The sequence below is a fragment of the Carya illinoinensis genome, chromosome 4 (assembly GCF_018687715.1).
Source record: "Carya illinoinensis cultivar Pawnee chromosome 4, C.illinoinensisPawnee_v1, whole genome shotgun sequence".
Classification (NCBI taxonomy): domain Eukaryota; kingdom Viridiplantae; phylum Streptophyta; class Magnoliopsida; order Fagales; family Juglandaceae; genus Carya; species Carya illinoinensis.
In genome coordinates this window covers 7,851,389-7,860,639 of record NC_056755.1, presented here as the reverse complement: position 1 = coordinate 7,860,639, position 9,251 = coordinate 7,851,389, and the positions used below count along the sequence as shown (strand labels likewise).

Sequence of the window (9,251 nt, the reverse complement as noted above, 5' to 3'; positions counted from 1 at the left end):
TCATTGATAGTCCAAAGTAGTGCTGCATGTAAGCTAAACATTTCCCTACTGTACGCATCAAACGTCCGAATACCCTCTTCCCATAGTTCCTTCAACTCATCAACAAGAGGATGCAAGAAAACATCAATATCATTCCCTGGTGACTTAAGGCCAGGGATTAGTAACGACAAGATGGTGTATGGATCTTTCATACATGACCAAGGGGGCAAGTTGTAAGGCACAAGTAGTACTACCATATACTGTACGGCTTACTCATGTTATTGAATGGGTTAAACCCATCACTCACCAAACCGAGTCGAACATTGCGAGGATCTTGGGAAAAGGCAAGATGTTTGTTATCAAAGTCTTTCCATGACTTTGAATCTGCTGGATGTCGCATGCATGATGGATCGTCAACATGTGCATCGACATGCCATCTCATGGCTCGGGCAGTCTTTGTTGACATAAATAGCCTCTGCAAGCGTGGCTTCAAAGGGAAGTATCGAAGAACCTTTTGTAGTACCATTCGTTGCTCACTTGTGTTTACAACCCACCTAGATACAGAACATTTAGGGCAAGCATTTAACGATGCATTTTCTTTCCAAAACAACACACAGTCATTTGGGCACACATGTATCTTGTCATAACTGAAGCCCAAGCCACGTTCTAAGCGACGAGCATCGTTATATGAATCTGGGAAATGAGCGTCAGGAAATGCAGCATGCAAAAGCTTGAGTACCATGTCAAAGGACTTCACGATCCAACCACCTATGCTCTTGATGTAAAGCAACTTGATGATGAATGATAGCTTCGAGAACTTCGCACATCCAGGATAAAGTGGCCTTCATGCGTCGGCAACCAACTCCTCAAAATTATAGTTGGTTGGAGCATCAGAGGTGGACCCGGCATCAAAGTTGTTTGCATTTCCATCATTGCTACCTGAATTATCCATGAACAACCCATGCATCTCATCGACATCATCCATGTAGTGATTGGAAGGAGATGCATCATCATCTTCATCTTCAAAGAATGTAGAATTTAGGATCGGATCCTCTTCTCCATGAAAAATCCATATTGTAGAGGTTGGATAAATCCCTCTTAAAAACAAATGATCTTCCACGATACGAATAGAGTGGAAAGCTCTATTCCAGCATCTCTTACATGGACACCTAATCTGATTCGGTGTCGATGAATGTGCTTGCGCCATGGCTAAGAATTGTCGAACACCTTGATCATACTGAGTGGAATGCAGTCTATCTTCAATATGCACCCAAGACTTATCCATCTTATGTATCAAGGTGAATTAGCAGCAAAAGGCTAATTAGGACAGCTTTGGCACATGGACATAATGACCTTTGAATAGAAAATTAAATGATATTAGTCTTCTATCATAGCATGATGAGCTTTGTATACTGGAATACCATCGTAAATTCTACATTAATTAACTCGCACAGTGCTGTAAACCAGTAGTAGTATCTGAAAATTCTTATAATCACAATAACTAAGTGATATTTCATTAATGGGTTTGTCACATTCCAAGGATAAGCTAAAGCATATGGAATCATATACTTGTGACCTAGTATATGATTCCAAACCCACAAATATGACTAATGTTTATGCTTCCAATAGTCATATTCTATTGGAATTGATGAATTATACATACGAACGCATTATTTTCATAATGTACCCTGAAACTGCAATAAAGTAGTGCAGTACGTATACCATGCCATACCAAAAGCTAATTCAATATATTTTCCACAATCAATTAGATGCCACAATTATGGATAGTTTGAGACTGGTTAACTACTTAACTACCTTAAGCAATGTAGGTAATTTTAAATCCCAAATTCCAACATAAATTTGGGATGTTTTAGCAAGGTATAAAATTATATCCATAGCTGCTTCTTAGAATTAGTTAACAAAGAGAAATTAAGGTCTATATGTACTCACCATGGAGAAGAGTACATATGGTAAGTGGTAGGTTATCCATGGTTTAACAATAATAGGAACACATTTCGAATAGAATCAACTATTCAGAGGAGGCAAGGATAAGGACATAAGGGCATTGCAATAAGTAATTCTTTTCAGTATTGAATACATTAATTTATAAAAATTAAGGGCTTCACCAATTAAATATTGTAGACTATTCATCTAGGGAGTAATTTTGGTGACTAAAGATTTAGACTATTAGGAGGGGTTAAGCACAACTCGGGATCAAATTATATATTTGAGTTAACAGAAGTCTAGGTTTAGGGATTGATCATATAGTTACCACATGTGAGATTTTTTCTAAAAGACTTTAACATCTCTTGATGTAATAGTTCCCAAGACAGAGAATTAATCGAAATCTGAAGTATTGTTGTTGGTTTTGGGATAAACTTAAGTGGATGGAAGCTACATGGGAGGAGTTATACCTACTTATATTGCTTACAACAACAAAACTAATAGTTTAGCATTGTATACAAAGGACTTTTAATAAAAAATGCAACTAGGGTGGTGTCCAACATGAACTGTTTTATGGTGAATGCCTCTGTGTTAAACAAATGAGATGCTCGACTACTATTGGATTCATACTGTGAATTTACATATCCTAGAGTTTAGTGATGAACAATTTCACCACTAATTGGGTAAAATCCTACTGAGTTTGAAGGGATTTCCCAGCAAATGAAGGTTGCAATTGCAGGTATATTGAGACATGTAACCCAATTCTGTTGAGTATGAGATTTGTGCATTTATAAACTAAAATTCATTTCCACAACTGTGAGGTCTGAACATCTAGCTAATCTCATCTTAACGAAACAGTACATGCTGATGGGAACGATAAAAACCAGTTTTGCAAGGATAGAAAAGCCTTACTGTGTAAACACTTCTTTGATAATGGGGGGCAGATCGTTTTATTCCCATTGATTATTATACTGATATATTTAGATCTAACGTATTACATAAGATTATTGTTCTGGTTTACTGTTGGTAGGGATTGCCTTTGCAGTTGTTATTCCATGCAGGAAATAAAAAGGTGGACATCTTTTATCTCTTGTTTTAATGCCCAAAAGACCATGGTGACAATACATGTCATGAAAAGAGTATAGCTTGGATGGATAACACACAAATGTTAGAAATGGACAAGTTATATGAAAGAGGGTTGTGTTCAAATAAATATGAGTGGAAGCAGTTGTTATAAAATGCTGTGATATTGACTAATGGAATGAAGTGAATAAGAGTGGATCTATAAGATAGTCCTTAGGATATGTTTTATCATTCTCATACATTCATTTGCAAGGATGCTTCTCTATGACTTGACGGTTGTTTTATAAGTTGGAGTTGTTATAGCTGAAACAGCTAATGTTGAGTGTAGTGTAAAATCCTAGTCTACATATAATTAATCTTTAGTTTGCGCTAATTGTGCATTGTTCAGTTTTGCATGAAATATGTAATTGGATTGTATTACATAAATCACAAAGATTTAGGAATTCCTCTTTAACGTTTCTTGTCTGAAATATCACAATGGGTATGGTTTCTCATTTATGACACTAATATTGTTGTGGCTAATCTGTCACAGACCAAAGTAAGAACAACAGATACACTGACTAGTTTGGAATGAAGTGACATGACAAAATGCAGTTGAAAAGCATTTATTTACAAAGATTTAAAGGTTGTGAGTGGATTTTAAATACATTTAGAATAGCAAAAGGTAGCAGGCTCAAAGACAGTGAAGGAAAAAAGGATAAGGCAAAAAAATATAGATGATCACAATCTCAAGCGAACATACATTCATTCAACCCTACCAGAAAAAAGAGTCCACAAAGTTAAAAGCATCTAATATCCCCACCACCTCAGTTGCAATGATGCCAGTATTGCTTGGTAGTGGGTTTATTCAAAGCTTAACAAACCACAATTATGTTTCCAGATTTGAAGATAAATTCTATGGCCTGTCTGAGATTCTAGTGCAAAATACAAGTCAGTATATTTGAAGTGGTACTCAATCATGTGTTTGAACGTATGTATTCAAAGATGATGAATGGATGAATGACCGAATCTTAAGCTATCTATTCCACACAAAAGTTATGGGTTTTGTTGAACACAAAGAGTCCATGATACCCAGTTAATTGCGGTGATTAACAAATGATTAACAAATGCAAATAAAATGAAAGAGATGGTTGAGTTTTAGTCTTTAAAAATAGGGCAGATTGAAAGGGCATGCATAATTCAAAATTCAAGCAATGTTCTGATTGATGTGTCGAGAACAAATGCAAAGGGATAGTTTGAGACTGGTTATGCGTGCCCTTTCAATCGCCCCAGATTTGCGGGTGTTGGTTATACGCCGGCAATTGTCCAAAAAAACACCGCTAATTAGTTCGCAGCGTTTTTCTAACGGCGTAACCGTCCGCCGGTATTGGAGGGTCGCTATTTTCATTGTTCCGGCGTTTACGCAAACGCCGGTATTTGTAAATCTCATCAGTGGCGTTTGTATCAATTTAGCGGCATTTCGTGAAACGCCACCACAATAATTAATATTAACAGCGTTTCTTGAAATGTCGCCACTTTATCATTGCCATCCCCTGGCATATACTAGCGGCGTTCCCATAAACACCACTGCTACTACATTACCGATGCATCAATTAAATTGGTAGCATTTATTTAAATGCCACTAATAATACTTTGGCCGCGGCACATTGAATTTGTTAACGACGTTTATTCTACTGCTGCCACTTTTTTAAATAGCGGCGTTACAATAAATGCCGCTGCTAGTAATTTGCTGACTCATCATATAAATTGGCGGCATTTATTTAAATGCCACTAATAGTATCTTAGTGGTGTCACATTGAATAATTTAGTGGCGTTTAACTACACGCCGCCAATGACCTAATTTCCAGCGATTATCTAAACGCCGTCACAAATAACTGCCTGCTCGTCATATAATGTGGCGGCAGTTCTTTAAATGCCACTAATAGTACTTTGGAAAATTTATTAACGGCGTTTATCTAAACAACGCTAATTTTTAAAATAACAGCGTTAACATAAACACCACAGCATTACGTTGCCAGCGCATCATATAAATTAACAGTGTTTATTTAAATGCCACTAATAGTACTTTGACGGCACATTGAATTTATTAACGGCATTTATCTAAATGCCACCATGAGTTTATTGCCACCACATTGCATAAATTAACAACGTAATGTAAACGCCCTCACTAGTTCATTGTTGGCGCATTTTTTAAATTAACGGTATTATTATAAACGCTGCTACAAAAATGTTGCCAACACATTGCATTAATTAACAACCTTTAGAACACACCAATAATATGATATACCATAATAAAAATATATAATAAATAAATTAATAATAAATATGATATAATGGATCATTATTCATATAATAATAAAAAAAAAAAAACACAAATCACATTACATGAAAGCTCTTATTCATGGATAATTATTTTACTTTACATTGTGTTTGTCGTTAGCTTTCTGACCATTTCTTTCATGGATAGTTCTTCTTCTACCAAAACAACCCAAAACAAGCAAAGGACCACCAGGATTGATCCAATAACTCCACCAGCTAAAAGGTGAGAAGGCATGACATAAGAATTTCTCAAAGTGCGCCCATCATGGATTTGGAATTTTGAATGCTGTAATATAAAAAATTGCAATGCAACCATTAATATCTATCACATGAAAAGTGTAGTTGAGGTTAAAATATTTTAGGACGGAGAAGAATTTATACTTCTCAATATTTTAATATTCCTCAAATTATGTTACAACTAAGCATAATGAACTGTTTGCCGTTATATCATGTATACTATTGACTTCAAACAACTTTTTGAGATATAATTAGTCTCACCATTGTATACGTCTGGCAATCCTTTGAAGAATCCTGTTTTGACAGCCAAAACAAACCAATATATATAAAATTAGAAATCGAAGAATTTTAAAAAAGATAGAAATAGTTGAGATCGTGTACAAGATCTCGACTACTACTTGAAAGTGTTGCATATTTTTCAAGCATGCATTCTTCTGCGTACGTACATACAATTATCGCATTGAATTTTATTCGCGTCATCAAGGTAGCAATTGTTGGGTCCATCGCATTGACACGAAACATGTAGCCAATTAAACTTAAAACCGCATAACAATTCGTTGCGAATCTCTTCGCAGGAAGCAGTTTTTGGATATATTAACGGCCTTCCCTTGATATTAGGGATATTTGCTCTATTCGACAATATTCCTCCACTTGCCTTGGATATGGAAGTCTATCTAGATATTTAACATGTCTATGCATATCATGGGAAGACGATGAAGAGGTTGAAGAATATACTTCGGTGTTAAAGCAATAAGTTGAATTGTTCCAATAAAAGGATGTATTCACTTGCTTTTCACAGCTCAAGAAAACCATAGTAATTAGTAATGGGAAATATGGTGAGTAAAAAAATGGATGCAACCAACTTAAATTACCAGGGATAGAAGCCGAGAAATGATCTCTCTAAATACCCGAGTATACTATTCGAATTGTGCTACCCATTAGTAACTATCGCAGGTTCTCCAAGTAACTTGAAAACCCCTCTCGATGAAGACTCTGTTTCCTGCTCTGTGTCTGTGTTTTTCATTTCCAGTACACCTAAAAAAGCTGATTAATAATAATAATAATAATAATAATAATAATAAAAATTAGCATTGAGTGTAAATTAATATAGGATCGCATTGAATATTCTTACCAATTATTAACGTTTCTGGACAAACATAGCGTGTATATGTCTAATCAAGCATTTCCCTAATAGGCTAATAGCAGATGGTCTGTTTCACTACCTGCATGAACAGTTTTTTGTAATGCATCCTTTTCCTGTTTGTGTTTCATTTCCGTCATTTTTATCTACTTAAATTTAAGTCATATACATCTATATATCAACAAATATGATTAGCAATTGCGAAATTTAAAATGACGAGTAATATTGTATAGGTCCAAATCTCCACACCAGGAACTAGTCCTTTCACCATCTACCACGACAAATTTAGTATGCTCAGAAAACTTCACACCTCGTTACCTGATGTTTTTCCATAATCACAACCCATAAGGTCCTTGGATCTCATTAGAATACCATAGCGCCCACAAACATCCATACTTAGCATTTACAACCATTCCCCACAACCTCTCTCTCATTCTAGTAGTGCTAAAGCCACTTTACCAAAAGGATTCAAGAACACAAGTTCTAAACTCCTAACTCACCCTAAGGAGTCAGAGAATACTTTGGCAAAGCTTACCAAGTGAAATTTAAACTTTTCTCCTATCTCACCCCAAACGAAGTCCCTCTATAGCCTTTCTAGGTGGTTAGCTAAACTCGCTAGAAGCAAAAGTAAGGACATGAAATACTTGGGCAAATTAGCAAGAGTACTCTTGAACAAAGAAATCCTATCACCCTTAGGCAGATCCACCCTGTTCCAACCAGCTAGTCTCCAGTCAACCTTTTCAATAACCCCATCCGAAATATAGCCTTGAAAATGTATGCTTTTATTGCAAGCTATACTAGCCAAGTATGAGAACAGATCAGGATTTGACATGCATATTCAGTGACATGCTAAAAGGGGTAAAGAGGAACGTAGGATGGTAAAGGTAAGGTTAGGCAAAGAGGAAATGAAAATAATATGTTGCCTCCATGAGTCGAGGACTGAAAACCAATGCTCTCAATTCAGCATCTAAACTCTTCTCAGCAACCTAATAATTGAGCTGCATCAAATAATAGAGCAAATTGAGAAGCAGTAAAATAAGCCCACATTCAGGAAAATAATAGAAGCGTAACTTTCAACTAATAATTGGTAAAAAAAACTGGTGCATTGAATTTGCTGGGGGCATGGTAAAGGCACTATGAAGCAGCACACTATTTTCTTCGTATCGCATAAGAAAAGATAGAATGCTCCTCTCCTTTGCTCTCAATACCAACTGAGTTCATGGTAGAAGTCACTGATTCCCAAGAACCCATGCAGGGGAGAGGAATCTGAAAATTTAAGGAGAGGGGTGAACCTACCAACGTGAACTTGAAGATGATACCACCCAATTCTCCAAAAGAAAATCACAGTAGTGAAAAATAGAGAGAAATTAAAATCTGTTGGAATCAGGATGAGAAGGGAAATCTTACCTTCATACGATGATGGCTTCAACGGCCACCCCGTCCCTCGACTTACATGAATTCGAATAAAACACGCATCAAAATAACCAAATAAACTCAAATATACAGCTACGAAAGATGTGTTACTTTGAGAGAGAGAGAGAGAGAGAGAGAGAGAGAGAGAGAGAGAGAGAGAGAGAGAGAGAGAGGGCAAAAGATCATTCAGCACCTTGCAATTTAATTAGAAAGCAAGCGCTATAGTCATCAACTCCACCATCACTTCTTGTCACCGGCCACCAAGTCCTCCAACAACGAACAGAACAACTTATTCATGAGATTGAGAAAAAAATAAAATAAAGCATTTGGGAGAACAAATTAAAGATGGCCTAAACATGGACTCGTGACCTAGGTTTCCTATGATGGAGACCCAAATTAAAGGTCATGAGTAATGTCCACGGAATTAAGGAGATCCAAGAAAGGCATCGACATTCGGTCGCCAAGGTAGATAAATCAAGAAAAATGTTTGAGATCCAATAAACGGAGAATAAAGCTATAAACTACATGAAATCTGGAACTGTGTGAAGGAGAAACTACATGAGGCGCTAATTGGCAACATACAAGAGGCACTAATTGCATAACAGAGGGAAATTTGAATTTTCTGAAATTGTGAGGCAACGTATGAGGCGCCAACTTAATTTTTCACTAGTTTTTGTTTTGATAACAATATTTTAAGAGAAATTACAGAATATTCGTGCATGTATACCTTAATGTAAAATTACCTTTTCTCCACCTCTATTTTCTAATTTCTTGATTATTTTTAACTCTTTCAATATTCCAATCCTATCTATAATTGAAACGTTAATATAATATTTTTTCATATTATATATAATTATATTATATAATATATATTATATAATATATATATAATAATATATTATTATATATTATATATAAGATAATGTTATTATAATCTTAAACATGAATATTTAATTGATCATATGCTTTAAATATATACATTAACTACATTTTATCGCTTAATAAATTCTCAAAATATTCATTTTGATAATTATATTAGTGAATTAGTAATACTAATTTATATTAGTATATAATGTATATTAATTATAATTTATACTTTATGGTCTTATAATAACACTTTAATACTATTAGTAAT

The 9,251-nt window shown here is 35.3% G+C and overlaps 1 long non-coding RNA gene across 2 annotated transcripts; it reads right to left on the bottom strand.

Annotated features, from left to right (window-relative positions):
* Window positions 1–5,371: 5,371 nt before the first annotated feature.
* Window positions 5,372–8,665, bottom strand: LOC122307033. 2 transcript variants are annotated; one of them, XR_006241620.1, is made up of 4 exons: window positions 6,695–8,665; window positions 6,435–6,597; window positions 5,824–5,856; window positions 5,372–5,611 (listed from the first exon to the last, which is right to left on the bottom strand). It is a non-coding gene; the product is annotated as an uncharacterized LOC122307033 (long non-coding RNA). The 2 variants fall into 2 exon arrangements; XR_006241619.1 differs by having other exon boundaries at window positions 6,435–8,665.
* Between the last annotated feature and the right edge of the window lie 586 nt (window positions 8,666–9,251).